Source organism: Schistocerca serialis, unplaced genomic scaffold (genome assembly GCF_023864345.2).
Source record: "Schistocerca serialis cubense isolate TAMUIC-IGC-003099 unplaced genomic scaffold, iqSchSeri2.2 HiC_scaffold_1261, whole genome shotgun sequence".
NCBI classification, from domain to species: domain Eukaryota; kingdom Metazoa; phylum Arthropoda; class Insecta; order Orthoptera; family Acrididae; genus Schistocerca; species Schistocerca serialis.
The window spans coordinates 6,021,243-6,044,825 of record NW_026047471.1 but is presented as its reverse complement, the minus strand read 5'-3'; the positions used below and the strand labels follow the sequence as shown (position 1 = coordinate 6,044,825).

Here is a 23,583-nt window from a genome sequence, read left to right as displayed (position 1 = left end):
TAATATGTGACAAATTAAGATTGCACACCAAGTATTTTGGGAAGAATTCCAGACACCGCACAAAATTTTAAGACACAAACAATATTCGCCTTGTTATCATTTACAATAGAGAGAAGATCCTGTGGGATATCCAGTTCAAGCCTCAGGTCGGCAGGAGAACACAATCAGTTAAAAGATGTCAGCTTTGTCCCGCGTCTCTGACATACTGGGGGCTCCTCCCAACGTAAGAGCACGCCGTGTCAGTGGGCAATATGTCCCACTCTAAGCCAAGTAAGGGCTACTTCTTCACACCATCGCAAGCGAAAGGAGGTGATCCATGGTCACACTGAAGTTTAGATGGAACGTAGTTTACTGTTCCTCACTTCCAGCCACTGGGACTCCCACCAAAATGTTGCCTTTCTGGTCACAAATGAAGTGACAGCCCACAGAGGGACTGAACAGCTGGCAGGAGGAGGAAAGGAGCAAGCCTCCTTAGCAGTAGCATCAGTGAGTTCATTACCCTGGATGCCTATGTGCCCTGGAACTCAGCACAAAACGATTTCCTTGTTTTGCCTGGGCAAGAGAAGGAGAGTGTCCTGCACTTGTTGCACCATCCAATCTGCTGGGTACATCTGTCCAACAGCGAGAAGGGCACTTTGAGAATTGGAGCAGATGATAAATTTTTTGTCACAGCACTGTCTCATCCGCTCCATTGCCCTCATGATAGCAAACAATTCCACATAATAAACTAAAAACTGCTCTGGGAGCCCTATCCTGAGGATAGTGTCAGGGAGCACGACAGAACAACCAAAAACATCTCCCTGCTTAGAGCCATCTGTGTAGACAGTAATAAAATCTGGGTGGCTATGTAAAAATTCATTAAATTTAATTTTATAAACATGGTCTGGGGAACAATGCTTCTTGTAAATAGTTAGTTCTAAAAGCAATATAGGCCTTGGTAGTAGCCAGGGGGATACCCTACTCAACCCCTGGCTTTGGACCTTAATGCCCCCCCCCCCCCACCCCCCTGTAATAATTCAAGGCTCTCCATTGCACAGATCCCACATGGCCATGTTGCTTGTGGTCGGTGGTTGAATAGCCATTCCAGTGGCAGCTGAACAATGTAACTGGATGCTGGCGATGTGGGAACAGACAAAGATCTACACTCCTAAAAATGGAAAAAAGAACACATTGACACCGGTGTGTCAGACCCACCATACTTGCTCCGGACACTGTGAGAGGGCTGTACAAGCAATGATCACACGCACGGCACAGCGGACACACCAGGAACCGCGGTGTTGGCCGTCGAATGGCGCTAGCTGAGCAGCATTTGTGCACCGCCGCCGTCAGTGTCAGCCAGTTTGCCATGGCATACGGAGCTCCATCGCAGTCTTTAACACTGGTAGCATGCCGCGACAGCGTGGACGTGAGCCGTATGTGCAGTTGACGGACTTTGAGCGAGGGCGTATAGTGGGCATGCGGGAGGCTGGGTGGACGTACCGCCGAATTGCTCAACACGTGGGGCGTGAGGTCTCCACAGTACATCGATGTTGTCGCCAGTGGTCGGCGGAAGGTGCACGTGCCGGTCGACCAGGGACCTGACCGCAGCGACGCACAGATGCACGCCAAGACCGTAGGATCCTACGCAGTGCCGTAGGGGACCACACCGCCACTTCCCAGCAAATTAGGGACACTGTTGCTCCTGGGGTATCGGCGAGGACCATTCGCAACCGTCTCCATGAAGCTGGGCTACGGTCCCGCACACCGTTAGGCCGTCTTCCGCTCAAGCCCCAACATCGTGCAGCCCGCCTCCAGTGGTGTCGCGACAGGCGTGAATGGAGGGACGAATGGAGATGTGTCGTCTTCAGCGATGAGAGTCGCTTCTGCCTTGGTGCCAATGATGGTCGTATGCGTGTTTGGCGCCGTGCAGGTGAGCGCCACAATCAGGACTGCATACGACCGAGGCACACAGGGCCAACACCCGGCATCATGGTGTGGGGAGCGATCTCTTACACTGGCCGTACACCACTGGTGATCGTCGAGGGGACACTAATAGACCGGCAAGGGAACTTGCTGTTCCAACAGGACAATGCACGTCCGCATGCATCCCGTGCCACCCAACGTGCTCTAGAACGTGTAAGTCAACTACCCTGGCCAGCAAGATCTCTGGATCTGTCCCCCATTGAGCTTGTTTGGGACTGGATGAAGCGTCGTCTCACGCGGTCTGCACGTCCAGCACGAACGCCGGTCCAACTGAGGCGCCAGATGGAAAAGGCATGGCAAGCCGTTCCACAGGACTACATCCAGCATCTCTACGATCATCTCCATGGGAGAATAGCAGCCTGCATTGCTGCGAAAGGTGGATATACACTGTACTAGTGCCGACATTGTGCATGCTCTGTTGCCTGTGTCTATGTGCCTGTGGTTCTGTCAGTGTGATCATGTGATGTATCTAACCCCAGGAATGTGTCAATAAAGTTTCCCCTCCTGGGACAATGAATTCATGGTGTTCTTATTTCAATTTCCAGGAGTGTATATGTGTGGCATACCACGAGAAGAAGACGTCCAATAGACAGCAGAGGCTCACCAGCCTCTGCACACATACTAACAACAGGGCTCATGTGGTAACTCCCTGTTGACAACCTAATACCCTCGTGGTGAATGGCATCCAGCACTTTAAGGTATGAAGGCCTTGCTGACCAATAAAACTGGCATCCGTATTCAAGCTGGGGTTGCACGAAGGCCTTATGAAGTTGGAGCAGACATGCTCGGTCGGCTCCCCAAGACCTATGATTAACACATTTAAGGATGTTTAAGGACTTGAGAAATCTCAGTTTCATTTCTTTAAGGTGTGGCAACCATGTTAACTTCTCATCAAAGATAAGACCCAGACACTTCACCTTTTCCTTAAAAGTGAGATCAGTACCCTGAGTTTTTAAACGGGCAAATTAAACAGAGAGCAGGAACGATTAAAAGCAACACAAACTGTTGTCTCTAATGAGAATTTAAAACCTGTGGTGCCATCTGATCGTCAGTTGCGACAGCATGCCCAGAACTTAAGGTGACGGGACTGCTGGTTCTTACCAATCCCCAGCTCAGGAACCCCGGGGTCGCCAAGCCCGTACCCAGCAAATGAATGCCGAGCCCCTGGGGACATGTGGAAAAAGGGCTAAAACAATGACATACAGAAGTGGAAGTCGAAAACTAAAAATTAAATGGACTTTGCCACATTGGTTTGGCGGGTAAAAAGTAAAAGACGGTCAACAGCCTGCCCGTCATATGCTAAAACAGCTGATAACTCATGAGGGAAAACCCAAGTGGGAACATAAACGGTTAAAAATTGGGCATTCCATAAGGAAGAGGCAGGCAGTTACGACTTGGGCACAATGTGTACAAAGTAGTGGGGTAGCGCCACTTATCAAATGACGATGGCTAAAAAGGCAGTGCCCTATACGCAGCCTAGTTAAAATGATCTACTCCCAGCAGAAGGGCCTAGAGAAGGTTGTCCAAGCTGCTGGGAGAGGCTTAATAAGCCCATGAAGGGAGGACCATTGACGATGCCAAAGGGACACTACCTCCTGACAGATAGAAACACAGAGATCATTGTAGGGACTGAAGTACGAGGACTGCAGCCTTGGAAGCAGTATCAGCAGGCTCGTTTCCTGGCAGACCAACATGACCAGGAACCCACAGAAATATCACACTGCTCCACTAAGAGTGAGCAGGTGACAGTTTTCCTGGACCAACTGCACTAAGGGATGGGTGGTGTACAGTGCACTTAGACTTTGAAGGGCATTAAGTGAGGCTGAGAAGAGGACACAATTGAAAAGGCTGTGTTGTCGGATGTACTCCGTGGTCTGACAAATGGAGAAGAGCTTGGCTGTAAATACTGAGCAGTGTGCCAGAAGCCAATGTCGAAAGACACAGGTGCCAATGACGAAGGCACTTGCAACCCTACGGTCAGTCCAAGAGCCATCAGTGTATACAAAGGTACTGTTGCGAAGTTCCATGCGAAGGTCGTGAAACTGAAGGTGATAGACCAAGGCTGGAATAGTGTCCTTAGGAAGCAAATGAAAGCCAAGGTTAACATGGGTTGCTTCACAAAGCCAATGTGGTGAAGGGTTCACACCCACTGGGAAAGTTGCAGGTAGTGTGAAGCTAAGCCGCTGTAGCAAAAGCTGAACGGACTCCAGGAGGTGTCAGAGAAGAGGGACACGCCCCATACTGGCCATCACAGGAATCATTGAAGGAGATGGCATAGGATGGGTGGCTACGCATGGCAGACAAACAGCATGCATACCTGCTGAGGAGGAAGTCACCGTGGTAGGACAGTGGTAGTTCAGCAGCTTCTGTTAAACTCTCAACCAGGCTAATGTAAAAGGCACCCGGGGCCAAACGGATGCCACAATGGTGGATAGTGTTGAGACAGCATTAAGAGGGATGAAAGGGCAGACGCGTTAACAAAGCACCCAAAGTCGTGTTTCGAACGGACAAGGGACCGGTACAAACAGAGGATGGTGTTCGATCAGCACCTCAGGAAGTACCATTCAGGACATGTAGGACTTTGAGGAATTGAGAACAGTGGGCTGCCAGGTAAGACACATGGGAGGACAAAGAGAGTTTCCTATCAAGCATGAGCCCGAGGAATTTTGTAGTTTCAATGAAGAAAAGGGCAAAAGGCCAAAGATATAAAGATGGTGGGAAAATCCAATTACATCGACAGAAATTCATACAGACGGTTTTGTCAGTGGAAAAACAAAAGCAATTGTCAATGCTCCACGACTAAAGACAATCAACAGATCGCTGAAGATGCCGCTCCGTCAGACAGGTCCATGGAGAACTGCAAGTGAGACAGGTCCATGGAGAACTGCAACAGATGGAAAAATCATCAACAAAAAGAGAGCTGGAGATGCCTGGTGGCAGAAAAGCCATTATAGGATTAATGGTGACAGCAAAGAGGACAACACCCCGGATGAGACTCTGAGGCACACTGTTTTCTTGGATAAAGGTGTCCGACATGGCAGAATCTACACGCACCTTGAAAACTCAGTCTTTTAAAAATGCCTGAAGGAAACAGGGCAGGCAGCCATGGGAGCCCCACGTGCAGAGACTATGGAGGATATCAGTTATCCTGCAGGTGTTGTAGGCCTTCTTCAAATCGAAAAACATAGTGACAGTCTGGGATTTCTGCAGAAAACCATTCATGACATGGGTGGCTAAAGTAACAAAATCCATAGTGTACACTCGTCAGTAAATTGCGAGACTCGAGCCACCGTACCAGAAGGGCATTAATCATGTGTTCCATCACCTAGCAAATGCAGCTGGTAAGAGATATGGGGCGGTAGCTAGAAGGAACGTTTTTGTCCTTACCGGGTTTAGGTATAGGTATGATGGTGGCTTCAAGCAAGTGTCTGGGAAATGTGTCCTCTGCCTAGATGTTGTTGTATGTGTCAAGCAGAAAGTGCTTGACAGCAAGAGAAAGGTGCTGCAACATTTGAATGTGGATGGCGTCTGGCCCTGGGGCTGAGGATTGGAATGAACTGAGAGCATGATCTAGCTCCCTCATAGTAAAGGTGGCATGGTAGCACTCACAATTTGGAGAAGAGAAAGGTTATCGCCAGAGCCTCCTCCGCTTGTTTCCGATGGATAAAGGCAGGGTGATAGTGAGAAGAGCTCAAAAGTTCTGCAAAATGGTGGCCCAAGGTGTTGGAGATAGCAATTGGATCCACGCTGATGTGGTGTGCTACTTTCAGGTCGGAAATTGGGGAATGGATCTTGATCTCGGTGAGCCATTGGAGGTTGTCCCACATGAGAGAGGAAGAGGTGGAACTGTTAAAAGAACTAGTGAATGAAATCCAGCAAGCTCTTTTGCTATGACACTTTGCACGTATCTGGTTATCATGAATGCAGTTTGCCATTAGGATGGTGGTTAAAAATGCGGAGAGCATGTCTCCGTGTGCGAATTGCATCATGGCATGCCTCAGTCCACCAAGGGACTGGGACACAATTTGGTAAAGAGGAAGTGTGAGGATTGGAATGTTCTGCAGCGGTATGGATAATGTTTGTGAGAAATTCCACCTGGTCATCACAACTGGGGAAATCTTGCTCTTCAAAGGTCACCAGGGAGGACTAAAGCTGCCAGTCAGCCTTAGTAAGCTGCCATTTTGGTGTGCATGCGGATAGAGTACAAGTCAGAAAATGGATAGCACATAGGAAATGGTTGCTCGAGTAAGTGTCAGAAAGAATGAAACACTCAAGACGATAGGCAAGCTGGCAGTGGAGAAGGATAGGTCCAAATGGGAGTGCAAGGAGTCGGAAAGGAAAGAGTATGCTCCAGTGTTAAGGCAGAAGAGGTTAAGTTGGTTAAGAATATCAGCCAAGAGAGCACCTCTCTCACAGGTCCTGGGAGAACCCCAAAGGGGATAATATGCATTAAAGTCACTGAGTAATAAAAATGGGGGTGGCAGCTGCCCAATAAGCTGAAAGAAGTGTGCCCTGGTGACATCGAATGACAAAGGGACATAAATGGTACAGACGGAAAAAAATCAGGTAGGGAAAGGAAAGCTGAACTGCAACAGCTTGAAGCTGGATAGTCAGGAAGGTGGGTTGACTATGAATGTCATCCTGTATGAGCAGCATGATGCCCGAAGGAGATGAAATGCTGACCTCTGGGAGAGGGTCAAAACGAATTGGTAAGAAATGTGAAAGCTCAATGCGGGTGTGAGGGTGCAATTTTGTTTCCTGAATGCAGAGTACAAGGGGACGCTGTGATGCTAAAAGCAACTGTAAATCCTCTTTGTGGCACCAAAGGTCGCGAACGTTCCTTTGGAAGTGTGTAATGATGAGAAAGAGATGAAGGGGTGTCACCTCGGTGGCTGCCCAGTGACAGTTGGTGAAGACAGACTATGACAGGGCACAGAAGCAGGAGTATCCTGCCCCATGGGGTCAACAGAAGCATCAGCTTGATTTTGTTGTCGGTCTGTGGAGTCCAACACTGAAAAACAGTTGGTGTGAGCACTGGCGACACGGAGGCTAGCCGGGTTAACGTATCAAGTGGCAACACCATTGTAGAGGATCTTTGAGTTGGTGAAGGAGAAGACCTTTTGCCTTTGGTGGACTTACTTGAGCCTTTCCAGTTAGAGGAAGACTCGGGTGTTGTTCCACTGGAGGAATGGAGGAAGTCTTCATGGAAGTACTCCTTCTGTCCTTTCTGGCCTACTGGTTAAGTAGCTGGTGGCTTTGCCCCTTGAGGCAAGAGTTTGATGACATGTTGCACAGCTGGATGGGGGGGATGGCGATACTACATTGACACTGGGTGATTTCACTACCTCAGAGCTGAATTTGAGGTCGCATGCCTGCGTGGCCATGCCCTTCATGGAGCGAGGGATAACAAGAGCAGAACTATAGGTGCCAGACAGGAGAACACAGGATTTGTGACTAGTCATTAACTTGCAAGTGACTTGGTAAGGCACTTTTCCCTTTACCCAGATCTCTTGGACAGCCTGCTCATCAAGATACAAGGGAAAATCCCAAGAGGAGTCGGCATGTCTGCCATTGCAGTTGATACCGCGGGGAGGAGGAGGTGGACAATCGCTCTTGTACGCATCCCTACCACAGATTACACATTTGGCTGGGTGTCGACAAGATGATCTCATGTGGTTGAAATGATGACACTGGTAGCAGCGCATAGGTTTTGGAATGTATGGCCGAACTGTGATAATTTCATAGTCTGCTTTGATCTTGGATGGAAGCACAATTCTATCAAAGGTGAGAAAAAAGGGTGAGGGTGGGCAGTAAGGAGAGATCAACCTTTTTCATTACATGATGGATGGCAGTGACACCCTGATCAGATAGGTAAGATTGGATTTTGGCCTCAGTTAGACAGTCGAGCAGCCTCGTGTAAATTACACCATGGGAAGAATTCGAAGTTCTATGGGCACTGACATAAACAGGGCAGCCATGGAGAAGCGAGGCAGCAAGCATTTGTGCTTGAGAATCAGACATAGTTTCCAAAATCCAAGTGCCATTCTGTGAACGAGAGCAGGATTTCACAGGGCCAGCAATTGCATCAGCACCTTTCTGAATAATAAACAGATTTACCATGGCAAAGGACAAACCGTCTTAAGTACGTGAGACAATGAGGAACAGTCGTGCTGGGTAAGGGTCTTTGAATCATTAGCCTCATTACATTTACGTATCATAGATGTTGATTGGGAAGCTGACTGATTAATTGTGAGAAAATTCCCCATGATTGCCAGCATCTCTGATGGCATGCTCCTTCCAATTGGGGGCCCCCTTCACTAGGGGGCGCACCCACCTTAGGTGACTGTTCACACCTCAGGTTGCACCTCCTGAACACCTGACAGAGGGACCAATCAGCAATTTGGGAAGATTGCCTGAGCTGCAATCACCCCTCCCTGGCCCTGGCATGTACCAGGGGATATGTGTGAACCCTGCCTGTCAACCCAGAACTGGGAATTACGTGTTACGCAGTCACCTGTTACAAGTCAGATGCATGGGCCGACCTTCAGGAGCACACAGGGAGGAAGAAGAGAAAGATGAGCCTCAAATGCCAAAGCGGAGGAACAAGAGGAGAAGGGAAACAAAGAAAGGAAAGGGAGCAAAAAAACAAAAGGTGAGACTGTTCTTAGGTCAGCGACAGACAATGCAGAACATTCTCAATAACACCAGAGACATGTTCCCCAAGGGAGGGGAAAAAGAATAGCAAGAGGAAAGACATGCAGCACAGAAGGTAAAAATGCTGTAAAGGCTGGGGCCCTGTGGTAGCCAAGTACAAACCCGCCAAAGAGTGGTGAGCCCCCTGGGGGTCTGTTGCTAAATTTAGAAGTGATGGGGATTAGTGAAATGAAATGTAAAGGGGCCAGAGAATTCTGGTCAAATCATTGTAGGGTACAATATAAACAGTATCAATGAATGGTATAATGGGTATTGGCATGATTATGAACAGAAAGGTAGGTAATAAGAGTTACTATGAGCAAAACAGTGACCAAGAACTGAAGATAAGGCAACATTGTGTAGAGAGATGAAAGTTTGTATGTTTTTCCATGACCGGTTTCAAAGCATAAAACTCCATATTAGGTGCCAACAAATAATTATGGGAACAAAAATGTGTGGTAGTTACAGGGTGGTGACTATTGAACTATATGAAAAAAATGTAAATTAATTTGTACAAACACTTTATTCAACATGTAAAAGTCACTACAGATATTCAGATTTAGATTACGACATGTTTGATATGCCTGCCATAATGTGGTGCAGACGAATAGTAAAATCCTGCATGATCCATTGAAGTGCCTGAGCATCAATGATGTCAATGACGCCTGAATGGCTGTTTTCAGCTCAGCAAAGGTCTTGAGGTTGTTGTTGTACACATTGCCTTTAATATAGCCCCACAAAAAGAAGTTGCCAGTGTTCAGATCCAGGGAATATGGCGACCAATCAAGGGCCATGCCAGTGGCTTCTGAGTACCCCAGAGCCAGAATGCAGTCATCCTCAATGTGCTCCTCCACGACATCGAACACTCTCCTGCTTCGATGAGGTCATGCTCCATCTTGCACGAACCACATCTTGTCAAAATGGGAATGAAATCATCTACCGAAACCTTCATGTACCATTCGGTAGCCACCATGCCATCAAGAAATATCACACATATTATACCATAACTGGACACTGCGCACTACAAAGTCAGCCACTGAGGGTGAAGAGACTTCTTGGTCATGAAATACAGATTCTCAGTCCCCCAAATGAACCAATTTTGCATACTGATGAACCCATCCAAGTGAGCTAAACCAAGCCATGTGCATACATCATGCCCTGCAGCCGACCATCCATTTTGAACATCCTAAGGCAGACCTTTCAGAAGTTATGCCAATTTTATTTCATACAATTCCTGCATGTTCCCATAATTACTTGGTGGCACCTGAAGATAAAGTTCTAGGCTTTGAAACGAATCATGGAATAAATTAAGGAATCACATGCAATTGAAGTGGATTTTTATTCTATAAACATGTTCCTCAGCTGCTGATGTTCACTTGAATAAATCTTCTGTCATAGGTTTCAACTGTTTATAGCAAACATTCATTACCAAAATCACAAAAGAAAGACCAGGAGACAAAGAGAGATATCAAGTAGACTACATTATGTTTAGAGAAAGATTTAGAAATAAATCCTGATCTACACAGGATATCCAGGTGTGAATCAGACTCAGACTATAATCTGGTAATGATAAACAACAGATTGAAGCTGAAGAGAATGAAAAAGGGGTATATGAATAAAAGCAATACTGAAAATTTAGGATACAACGCTATTAAGGGGAAATTCTCTGAAGCACTGAGAAACATCAAAAGTAAAAAATGTAGAGTACTTTTGTGGAAGTGGAGAGAACAAGGAAAAAACAATTTAGATAGATACAGTGAAGACACAGTGAAAATCACAGTATGTGGACTCTAGAATTTTTCACTGGGGGCAATGGGACTGCAACAAGGTACTGGAAGATCTCAAAAGAGAGGGATGACTACATGAAGCAGGTGCCTGGAACACTACGGTACCGGGTTGCTTGGAATCAGAGACAATGGAAACAGGCAACCATCCAGCAATTGAAAAAAATCTATGATACATGTTACTTACCATGAGACTTCCAGACAAGTACTGCCATCACATTACCATAGAAGGCACATATGGATAAATGTGGTAACTGTGTCAGATGACAGGTCGGATAAGTTACACTTGTAAACTGCCGAGCAAAATAATGTCAATAAGAGTGGAAACTAGAACTGAAGATATACTGGAAAAAGAACAGTTTGGCTTCAGAAAGACAAAATGTATTAGATAAGCAGTTGTGGTGTTGTGCTTAGTAATGGAAGGCAGATGAGTAAAAATAAGGATAGCTTCCTAGCATTTGTGGACCTAGAGGAAGTATTCAAAAATATAAAATGGCATAAGTAGTTCACAATCTTTGGAAGACTGGGGGCTAAAGTAAAGAGATGGGAGAATTAACTGTAAATGTGCAAAAGCCAAGTGGGAGAAATAAACATGGAATGTCAAGACAGGGAAGTATTAGGGAGCGTGTAAGGCAAGGTTGCAGCTTCTCACAACTGTTCTGCAATTAGTACATCAAAGCAACAATGAAATAGTGACAGACAATTTCAGAAGAGGAATAAAGTCGAAAGAGAACAGATAATGTTATGGTTCGCACACCACCTTACCATAAGCAAGGAAGACTTAGGAGATCTATTGTAAGGAACAGACAGTACAGGAAGCACAGAATATGGCTTTAGGATAAACAAAGCAAATATGAAGTCAATGCAGAGTGGAAGAAGTGATAGAATTCTCCAGTCTAGGAAGTAAGAGTACAGAGACAGGTTGCAGTAAGAAAGATATCAGAAAGAAACTGACAAAGGTGAAGAAGGCTTTCTGCAATAGGAGAGCTCTACAGCACATATTCCATTGGAAACAAAGAAGTTCCTGAATGTGTGTGTCTGGAGCACAACGTGAAATACGTATCATCAGAAATCTGGGGAAGAAGAAATTGGAAGCATTTGAAAAATGGTTCTCTCAAGATGTGTTAAAAATTAAATGGCAAGATCAAAATGTAAAATGAAGTATTAAAAAGAATAAGTGAGAAACAAATTCTATGAAACAACATTACAAAAATGGACATGTTAGCACAACTGCTACAGAATGCAGAAACAGTTAACTTGGTGCTGGAATGAACAGTAAAGGGGAAAAATAGCAGGAGCAAACATAGACTAGACTGCTGAAAACAGTTTACAGAGGATGTTGATTGTAGCAGTCATATAAATATATAAAGATCCAGGGAAGATAGGGAAAGATAGAAGACACCAATGAACCATTAGAAAGAATTATGGAAAAAAGGGCATAAACCTAATTTAATTCTATTAGTCTTATTACTTTTCTTTCCACATTAGTAAATTTTACAATATAGTGTTACAATTTGAAGTACGGCAGTCATATTCTGTTCTTTGTTTTCTTTTAATGCATTTAGTGAAAATAAACACATCAGGACCTGTCTATGTGATGGTGCACCACTTATGTGAAAGGTAAAGGTACCCAATAGAAGTGCTGATATACCCTCCTTGTGAAATATCTGTAGGTGTTCCTTGTAACATATTTAGCTACAGAGAATGGCAGCACACATCCTTATTCTTCAGTTTCCAAACAGTTTATAAAGCTACTCAAAGAAATAGCCAACCTCCAATAATGAAAACATTTGTGAACTAAACTTTTATCGACAATACTACCAACAAAACAAAATTCATACAAGAAAACCAACAAATTATGAGACAGCATCACTGATGAGTATTTATCTTCACAGACAATATATATAGAACTGCAATGAAAATGACACACTAATAATTCCTTCCTCACAGCTGAGAGGAGACAGGTCAGGCAAGGCTCTCAGACCATAGAATGAGAGAGAGCCAATTGTAGTGAGGCTTCAGACAGAGCTTTGTGTAACCTCAACCTCATCAGAGTGTACATGTGGAAAAAGAGAGAGAAAAAAAAATAATAATTTCCGAATTTTACAGTTAAAAACACACTTTTTCCTGGATGAAAGTACATTTTTTCTGTGTTAAATGACAAAATACTTTCCCATGGAACTGTAAAATTCCCATAGAGCTGTAAAATTTATTTATCAATTCTTTGGATGGTAAAGGTTTTGTGCGAACTTCCTGACATTTTAGCAAAAACCTACATATTTTGGAGAGGTGTTCAGGACGCGAAGAGTGCATATTTTAGTATTATGAAAGTATAAACAAGAATTCCACAAAATACAGCACTTCGAAAGCACTGAAATTGAGATTTCACTGCCTGGTACACTTTTGTCAGCCAATCGTAGCTCGTGTCACATGATCGCCAGCCAATGACAGCAGATATTCGGACCATAAGACACACAATGTCGTCAGCAAATAGCAACATCACTGTTAACTAGTGCAAATACACAAATAGGAAATGTTAATGATTTAAATTGATATATATGCAGTACAGTTACCTGAAAAGCTAAACTCCCAAAAATTTTTTGCAGTTTTTTTTATGAGGGTGTGGTTATGTATGATCCTAAAAGCACAGTTTAAATTACAGCTGATGAATTTTTCTGACAAGCAAAATTATAAATTTCACTGATGTGGACCAAACATTTCATGGGTTACCTGGCTGAATACATGTTCCGTCGATCACTTCTATTTTTCCACAGAAAAGCCAATTAAATGTGAAATTGCTCAAGACCTCATCTCATACTTCTTTTTGGAAGGATGATAACTTTATTTGCCATTGTCACTGATAATTTGTAATCTATGAAAGAACTAAAATAAATATGAAAAACTCACCTTGAAGATTTGTCTTTTTAACACGTGTTACCCTTTAAGAAACATCAAAGACAAATGTCTCAGATAAATTATAAATAATGGCATAAATCGCTTGTCTTCTGGGTCTAAAACTTTTCCAAGTGACTGGTCCTCATGGTGTTAAGTTTTGAATGTGAGTCAAACATTCTGTGATTTAAGAAATTCATTGCACATCCTCAAACATAACACAATTCATCTTGCTTAAAAGGAAATTTACTTTAAAAACTAAAGCTTCTCACACCATCATTTGTAATACTTTTCCACAAACTTTTAGAACTGCAAACAGTTGTGATGTGATGCTCATTGAAAGCAGTTTGTTGTTACAAAGTACTGCATGGGATTCGTGCTAAAGCTTTTGACACATTTCACTGTCAGCAGAGAAATGTGCATGCAGTGTGTTTTGTTGTTGTAAATGGCACATTTTCTATGCAACTAAAGTTTTATTTTGGTGTTATTCTCTCATTTATAGATTCATTGCTGCATTAAGTTCTTACCAGTTAAAATTACAAAAATTTAACTGAGAAATAAAACAATAAAAAATTTCCAGATTTCTAAAAATTCAAGATTCTTCCTGGATGAAAAAATTCCTGGGTTTTTCCCAGATTTTCCAGTTGTCCCAAAGTGTATAAACCCTGCTCATTATAGATGGTGCCTTTTTACACTGCCTTTTCAATTAAACCTTCTCCCAACCTTCCCCCTCCTCTCCCAAGGAGAAACTATTAATGCCAAGAGCCAGGTAGTGAGTCACTCTTTTATATGTGTGTATCAGCAGTAATACACATTTCACCTACTGAATGTAAGTAATGGTCAGTAATTCATACTCATAATTTATTACATGCTACACTCATGTTCATGTTCATAAATTAAGGATGATGCTGATACATGCTGAAACAACGCTCTGGTGGGTGGTTTGTGGGTTTAAATCACCTCGGGGTATGACCATGCGGTGCATTTGACCTTCGGTCATTGCATGGTGGCGCTGGCGGCAGTCACATATACAGAGGTGTGTTGGTGCATTTAAGAGTATGGTGCACCAAGTAAGTGTGCAGACGTTTTCAGGCATGCTAATGGTGACTGTGTCTTGAAAATGGCTCAAAGAACACATATTGATGATGTTATGAGGGGTAGAGTACTAGGGCGACTGTACTCTGGTCAAACACAGGAGGTTGTAGCACAGGCCCTCTGTGTGCCACATAGTGTGATCTCAAGATTATGGCAATGGTTCCAGAAGACAGGAAACGTGCCCAAGCACTACAGTACGGGATGTCCACAGTGTACAACACCACAAGAAGATTGATATCTCACCATCAGTGCTCACAGATAGCCACAGAGTACTGCAGGTAGCCTTGCTCAGGACCTTACTGCAGCCACTGGAACAGTTGTCTCCAGATGCACAGTCTATAGATGACTGAACAGACATGGTTTATTCATCTGGAGACCTGCAAGGTGCATTCACTGACCCCTGGTCACAGGCTGGTGTCAAGAACACAGTACATGGTCATTGGAACAGTGGTCCCAGGTTATGTTCACGGACGAGTCCAGGTATAGTCTGAACAGTGATTCTCACCTGGTTTTCATCAGGCGTGAAGCAGGAACCACATACCAACCCCTTAATGTCCTTGAAAGGGGCCTGTATGGAGGTCGTGGTTTGATGGTGTGGGGTGGGATTATGTTTGGTGCACGTAACACCTGTATGTCTTTCACAGAGGAACTGTAACAGGTCAGGGGTTTTGGGACATCATTTTGCACCAGTATGTCCATCTTTTCAGGGGTGCAGTGGGTCCCACCTTCCTCCTGATTGGTGATAACGCACAGCCCCACCGAGCTGCCATCATGAAGGAGTACCTTGAAACAGAAGATATCGGACGAATGGAGTGGTCTGCCTGTTCTCCAGACCTAAACACCATTTTGCACGTCTGGGATGCTCTCAGTTGACGTATCGCTGCATGTCTTCAAACCCCTACAACACTTCAGGAGCTCTGACAGGCACGGGTACAAGAATGGGAGGCTATACCCCAGCAGCCGCTCGACCACCTGATCCAGAGTATGCCAACCCATTGTGTGGCCTGTGTAAGTGTGTGTGGTTCTCATATCCAATATTGATGTTGGGGTACATGCGCAGGAAACAGTGGCGTTTTGTGACACATGTGTTTCGGGACGGTTTTCTAAACTTATCACCAATACCGTGGACTTACCAATCTGTGTCATGTTTGTTCCCTATGTGACTATGCTATTGGTGCCAGTTTTGTGTAGTGCCACATTGTGTGGCACCACACTATGCAATTATCCTTAATTTATATGAGCACGAGTGTAGAATAAGAAACGAATTATTCCTACTGTAGGAAAACGTAGTAAACTTACAACGCATGTGACAGCCTTTTGGTGTCCAACAAAATCCTTATCTTTCCGCCATCCCTCATGTTCAACAATTTGAGCAGTGGGACCTCCACCGTTCATGGCGTGTGATGATACTAAGTATTGACCATCTGGTGACCAGCTGAGCCTCAAGACATGTGTTGTACCTCCACACTAAAAATTTAAGAAAAAATACAAATAAATAAAACAAAATTGAACTGACATGTTGTAAGCACTTTGTAACACTACAATTTACAGTATTATTAGACTAAATATAATGTATTAAAATATTTTTTCAGTGATGAGAAAGCAAGAAATAAGATACTAAATATGTACCTCACTGAGAACACCAGTTTATACAGTGGCAAGCAACACAACTTAGCACACAATGAAGTCCTAAGTTTAATACTAAGTTCACTGAAATTTCAGATAATCACTAGGTTCACACCTGTTATCACACTTCCAAGAAACAGAAGCAATAGCAGCTTTTTCAGCTAACCTTTTGTTGTATGTTAGAATTTTGGGTGAATACTAGAAATGGCTATAAGAAGTATGTTATTGTGAGCACAATTTTGTGCCAATACAACTGGTCACTAACTATGTCGTCTCCCCTCACTGACTCAAACACAATAACACAACTGTGTACTAGGACAGAGCAAGTGGGAGCTGCAAATACACAGACATGTGACAGCAACTGACTGGTGTATCAAATTTATGTTTTCCAGTATTTTCTGTGATATGCAGTTCTCCAGTTCATTAACAAGGGTCAATTCTATGTCAATCTTGTAAATACACTCCTGGAAATTGAAATAAGAACACCGTGAATTCATTGTCCCAGGAAGGGGAAACTTTATTGACACATTCCTGGGGTCAGATACATCACATGATCTCACTGACAGAACCACAGGCACATAGACACAGGCAACAGAGCATGCACAATGTCGGCACTAGTACAGTGTATATCCACCTTTCGCAGCAATGCAGGCTGCTATTCTCTCATGGAGACGATCATAGAGATGCTGGATGTAGTCCTGTGGAACGGCTTGCCATGCCATTTCCACCTGGTGCCTCAGTTGGACCAGGGTTCGTGCTGGACGTGCAGACCGCGTGAGACGACGCTTCATCCAGTCCCAAACATGCTCAATGGGGGACAGATCCGGAGATCTTGCTGGCCAGGGTAGTTGACTTACACCTTCTAGAGCACGTTGGGTGGCACAGGATACATGCGGACGTGCATTGTCCTGTTGGAACAGCAAGTTCCCTTGCCGGTCTAGGAATGGTAGAACGATGGGTTCGATGACGGTTTGGATGTACCGTGCACTATTCAGTGTCCCCTCGACGATGACCAGTGGTGTACGGCCAGTGTAGAAGATCGCTCCCCACACCATGATGCCGGGTGTTGGCCCTGTGTGCCTCGGTCGTATGCAGTCCTGATTGTGGCGCTCACCTGCACGGCGCCAAACACACTTACGACCATCATTGGCACAAAGGCAGAAGCGACTCTCATCGCTGAAGACGACACGTCTCCATTCGTCCCTCCATTCACGCCTGTCGTGACACCACTGGAGGCGGGCTGCACGATGTTGGGGCGTGAGCGGAAGACGGCCTAACGGTGTGCGGGACCGTAGCCCAGCTTCATGGAGACGGTTGCGAATAGTCCTCGCCGATACCCCAGGAGCAACAGTGTCCCTAATTTGCTGGGAAGTGGCGGTGCGGTCCCCTACGGCACTGCGTAGGATCCTACGGTCTTGGCGTGCATCCGTGCGTCGCTGCGGTCCGGTCCCAGGTCAACGGGCACGTGCACCTTCCGCCGACCACTGGCGACAACATTGATGTACTGTGGAGACCTCACGCCCCACGTGTTGAGCAATTCGGCGGTACGTCCACCCAGCCTCCCGCATGCCCACTATACGCCCTCGCTCAAAGTCCGTCAACTGCACATACGGTTCACGTCCATGTTGTCGCGGCATGCTACCAGTGTTAAAGACTGCGATGGAGCTCCGTATGCCACGGCAAACTGGCTGACACTGACGGAGGCGGTGCACAAATGCTGCGCAGCTAGCGCCATTCGACGGCCAACACCGCGGTTCCTGGTGTGTCCGCTGTGCCGTGCGTGTGATCATTGCTTGTACAGCCCTCTCACAGTGTCCGGAGCAAGTATGGTGGGTCTGACACACCGGTGTCAATGTGTTCTTTTTTCCATTTCCAGGAGTGTATTTTCTGGGACAGTTTTATTTTGCCCATCCTGTGTAATGGCCAGTGCCAAACCAGTTTGTGGAAGCAGTTTTGTGAAGCAGTTAGGCAGTTCTCTATGACGTTCTTTTTTGTGTGTACACTTCTGTACGAAAGTTTTCCTACCTATCTTACTAAACCGTGAAATGTGGCATAATAGGAAGTGTTCACAAGTGGTTAATAAACAAAACATTTATTTAATGACTAAATTACTACAAAAGAAAAGCATGAAATGGTCTTAAAATTAACAAATATTCGAGAGAATCACTGATGTGGTGGCACTAAACAAAGGCATGGCACACTAGAACTAGTGAACATCGAACAAAGTCACTACCTCGTCCCTGAGTATTGCCAGTACAACAACAAATTTTTACAATGCAATGCACAGAATTAATTGTCTCTTGCGGAAGACGTGGTCTGGACAGGATTTCAACAATGAGTGTGCCAGCAGTGACAGGCACAGCTCGGCATTCTAATAGCACTCATGTGGGTACTAATATGCGCCAATCAGAATGTTCTGTGGTATGAGTCACTGATTTACTCACTGGGCTGTATAGATGTAGAGATGGTGTGGTGCGGATGAGTCATGAAACTCAAGCTGAAAGTTTCAGAGCAAAGCACGTTACCACATAGTGTGTTCGGCCCACTGCTGTCGCTGGGCTAAAGTTAATGTGATGCCATGAGGAGAAGGGCAAAACTAAGGGTGGGGCTAGATCAGCGAACACCTTGCTAGGAACTGAGCTACTGTCCTGTAGCCAGTGACTGTAGTAGGAAGGTATCCGGTCACACGACAGAATCGACAGCTTGTTGCGGAAGTATATGCACAAAGAAAGAAACTTGCTGTGTTAGGAGACAGTCATAGTGAAGTAGGAATGCACAGATATGCTAAGACACATGTGCGGGGAAGGGCTGCCACACGAAGGCCCACCTGCCCCTCATGAGAGTGGAGCTCAGATGGTGAGCGAGTTGGTGATGGTGAAGGCTGCTACCAATGGCGGGGGATTGGGGGGGGGCGGGGGCGGGGGGGGGGGGGGTGAGGTGTGAGGACTGTGTACTGTATCAGTGTTGAGGCAATGAGCAGAGCGGTCAACACTGCAGGTCTGCAGTTGTCAGCCATGCAATGGAGGTGGGTGCCAGGTGTTAGGATGCTGGGTGTGAGGTGGGTGGGGTGGCTGGCGGTCAAGTATGCTAGTCCACTCCATGACAGCAAACAGTGGTGCAGTACCATCAGTGGGCCCAAGTGGTGAGTAACCTGATGCAGTGCAGGGTGGAGAGTGCGGGGCCAGCCTGAGCCGTGTTCAGTGCTGTGCTTGCAGCAGTGGGCAGGCGCAAGGCGCAGTTGCCAGCTTGGGGCTGTAGAAGCAAGAGCACAGAGGTGTTGCCGGGTGGCTGTGAGGATAGGCTGGCAGGCTGATAGCAGACTCTGGCCATTGACAGCACATGCGCCAGGCACTGTGAGCATGAATGGCTTGGTTGGTGCCTCCAGTATGAGGATGAGCAGCAGTTGAGGATGTGGTGCTGGAAAAGGATGAAATAACACTATTGTAGAAGTTGCATGCAGCATTGGTGGTGGCAGTGGGATGGGGGATGGGAGGGTGGGGGGCTGGATGGGGGAATGTTAACCTGCTGTCAAGGCGAAATTGCTGAGTTAGGCGTAGGCTATAAGACAGGCATAGGAGCAGGGACATCCTACATGTGAAGGGTGCTGATGTCTGTGTTGTCAACGACCAGTGGGTCAGGGATAGGGCCAGCACTGATGTAGCATGGTGGGTTTTCCACAGTGTCCTTAGCCGTAGTGTGGTAGGATAGCATCTCGAGGTCTTTGGTGGCGGGACACTTGTCATGGTGTCAGCACTGGCGTTGGCAGCAGTGGCACCACTGTTATTGGAAGTGATCGCCTATGAGATTTACACAGAGATGGTAGTTGGTTGGTTGGTCGTTTGATTCGGGGGAGGGTACGAAATGGCAAGGTCATCGATCCAATCGGATTAGGGAAGGAAGTCAGTTGTGCCCTTTCAAAGGAACCAGCACAACATTTGCATAGAGTGATTTAGGGAAGTCACAGAAAACCTATGTCAGGATTGCCGCATGTGTGTTTCAACCATCATCCTCCCGAATGAGAGTCCAGTGTGCTAACCACAACACCACCTCGCCTGGGCCAAGATGGTAGTCACACTGGGCTGCATGAGATCAGGCAGCATATAGGTGGGCTTCAGTCTATCAATCACACTGCTGGTAGGGGTGCCATGAAGTTGTAGGATAAATGTCTTTGAGTCACACTTCAGGACCTAGTCTGGGTGTGGCAGTGCGTGCGAAGTGGGAGCTGACAAGGGTCAATGCACAGAATAGCACGAGACAAGGTTTCTATGAATGAATCCTTTACATCTGCCATAGTGCTTGCGGGTGGACAGGCAGGGGGTTGGCAGCAGATGAGCCATGCAATCCTACAAGCCAATGACAAACCCTGGGATGACGTCATCCATGAGCCAGTTGGCAGGCTGCAGGAAGTCGTTCAGCACAGCAAGAGGCTAGCTGTAAATGAGGTCAGTAGCTGATGTCTCAAGTTTAGCCCTGTGAACAACAAGGAGGCTGATAAATACCAGCACCATGACAGTATTCCACTTGCTGTTATGACAGCTGAGTGTATGCTTCAAACTGGTGAAACCGTTCCATCGAGCCATTGGCAGCTAGGTGGTAGCTCAATGTCAGGTGCATTTCAGTCCCACAGAAGTCTGTCAGGCACATGTAAATAGGCACTTGTAGTCCACTGTGACATAGCACAGGCAGCCAAAACGGGCAACCACGTGGAGACAAAGGTGGTGGTTACCGTGGTGGTCATGATGTTGAGATTGGCATTGCCTCAAGGAAGCTGGTGAATCTGTCCACCAGCGTGAGAGGCAATGGCAGCAGAGAAAAGTAGATGGTTGTCAAAGTCCACACGAACATGCACAAAGTCTAGAAAAATGGTAATGTGGACATCTACATGGGGCCAATATTTACGCACTGACAGGTGAGGCGTGTGCAGGTTCAACTCTTACAGTCTCCCTGAATACCTGACTACACAAAATACTGCATCATCAGAGCAACAGACATGTAGACAGTGGAGTGCATCACATTGTCTAACAGGTAGAATGTGGGCTTTCAGAAGGCAGCGGGCAAGAATGGGATTGGTGAGCCAGTGGATACATCACACTAGTTGCTGTTGTTTGAGCGGGAGTGGATGTACACTGAAAGTGGAGTCTGGATGCAGCATCTAGGCAAAGGTGGGTGAGTTTCAGGTCTTGCTCTTGGTCATTGCTAAGTGCCTCTTATTCCAAGGATGAACTGACAGTGCAGATGCGGCTGAGGCACTTGGTGATGACAATACCAGTCAATACCAGTGACATGGCATATGTCAGTAGTAAATATGGAGTTGAATGACAGCTGCTGGAATTGATGTGGGGACCACAGATCAGTGTTTTTTTGACAGGGAAGACGTTATATATTTGTGTTCAATGAATACCATGAAGTGATGGGCCTCTCAAACAGCTGGAAATATCTGATTGCCTTGTAGATGGCAAGGAGCTCCCTTTCGTATGTGCTCCAATGCTGTTGAACAGCAGAGAGCTTGCTGGAGAAGAGAGTGAATGGCTGCCAGATGTAGTCAGTGTGCTCCTGCAGGACAGTGCTGATGAGTGTCTGGCAGGTGTAGACCAAGATGGCAAAGCAGGGCAGTGGATTTGGGGTGGGCCAATGTGTCTGCCAGGTTGCTCTTTGTGGTGTAATTGTCTTCCATTTGCGGTGTCCACTGCACCAGCTTGTTTCCCATTGTTTTGACCACATGAAGGGCAGCACTGAATGAAAATCTCTTGCATATTAGCAGTATTTCTCAGATGGCAGCAGGAGTAGTTTAAAATGCCAAGGAAGTGGCAGAGGTCCTTGAATGTCACCGAGCATAGGAAATAGAGGACAGCTTGTACCTTGTCAGGCAGGGTCACCAGCTGGCAGTGGAGATGATAATACATAGGAATACCACCTCAACTGGCACCACGAATGCACTTTGCTGTTTTGATGATCCCGGAGGCATTCAAAAATACTCCAAAGGTGCTTGTGATGTTCCTCGGGGAACACGGAAAAAACGAGCAAGTTGTCCAAGTAAGCAAAACAGCATTCAAGCATCAAAAGACACCGTCCACGAATGCTGTAATGTTAGGCAGCATTATGGAGGCCACAGGTCATACAGATGGTCTCTTAGAGACCAAATGTTGTGATGATGGTGGTCTTTTAAATGTCCTTGGTTGCAACTAGAAATAGGGGTGAAAGCCTAGACACAGTTGATTGTGCCAAAAATTGTAGCCCTAACTAGTACTTTGTTGTTGTTGATACCAATCAGAGATGGTAATCACTGCATAGTTGCCAGGAGCCATCCCCCTTCTAGGTAAGGTGGGGGGTGGACACTCACATGCTCTTTGCACAATGCAATAGGCCAGCAATGAGTAGCTCATCAAACTTGGCCTTGGTGACCTGGGTGCGGTGGTAGGGGCTTTGACTGGCCGGAGATGGGTGAACCAGGAGAGGTGTTGGTGTAGTGGGCAGTTGAAATGCAGATCTCCCTTGGTGCACTGAATGAGTTTGTGAGAGCAGGAAATTGTGTCAGGGGTCAGCTTATGGGCCAGAATATTCCACATGCTTCACACTAGGGAAAACAGCAGAATGAGTGACGCATTTCGTTGACCTCCCAGTATCGCTTCCAATGAGATAGTCGCTGGCTACGTCAGGGAGCAGATGATAGTGCCTGATGAAGTCCACTCAGATAATGCGTCTGTAACAGCAATGTCAGTGAAGATCACGGGAAGGTTCTGTTACAGGCCATGGTCTACGATATGACGATATATGCTGCGGCAATGGTATAGATTTACTGCCATCAGGAGAATAGCTGTGGCAGCACCATTGCCCCATATGAGCTTCTGCAGGAAGCAACTTGGACCTGGTATCTATCAGGAATGGCATGGCAGAGCAACCATTGCAAACAAACAAGTGCTGGGAGACCGAGCAGCAGCTGGGCACACCTTATCCCAGCAGCTGTATGGGTCTGAGTGCCAAGAGTAGGGTTCCCTGTAGTTTGCAGCATCTGGGCTGAAGTGTTCGTGGTATCAGCAGAGGCTGGCCATATTGCTAGAGGTGTCAGCAGAACGGTTAGAGCTGAAGCAGTTGTTGTAGCCGTCACTGCATCTGTGGCTGGGGCTGCTTTGATGGCAGCGGTCAGGGTTGAGGTGAGTCACAGCTGCCTGCACAGCATTGCCACATTGGCACTGAGTCAGGTGAGGATGTCGTATACCTCCAGTTGCTAGGCAATGTGTTGCAGGTCGGCTGGTGGTGTCATTAGCAGCACCTCAGGGATCCTTTTGATGAGGGTGGCAGCGTTGGTGACAGAGCAATAGGCATACGATGTCACAGCTGTCTGTGAAACTATATATGATTCCAGAGATCTTTCTAAGTCTCAAGCATCTATAATGTATAGTGCAGACTCAAGTGATGAATGAAAATGTTTACCTAGGCCGGAATTCAAATCCAGGTCTGATGCTCACTAGGCAGGCACAGTGCACAACAGCACAGACTACCTGGCATGCCTCCCTAGCAATCCACATTCCCA

General features: G+C 46.1%; 1 pseudogene; it reads right to left on the bottom strand.

Annotated features, from left to right (window-relative positions):
• The window catches only part of LOC126438168 (protein HIRA-like), a 445,447-nt pseudogene that overhangs the window by 362,863 nt on the left and 59,001 nt on the right, over positions 1-23,583 (bottom strand).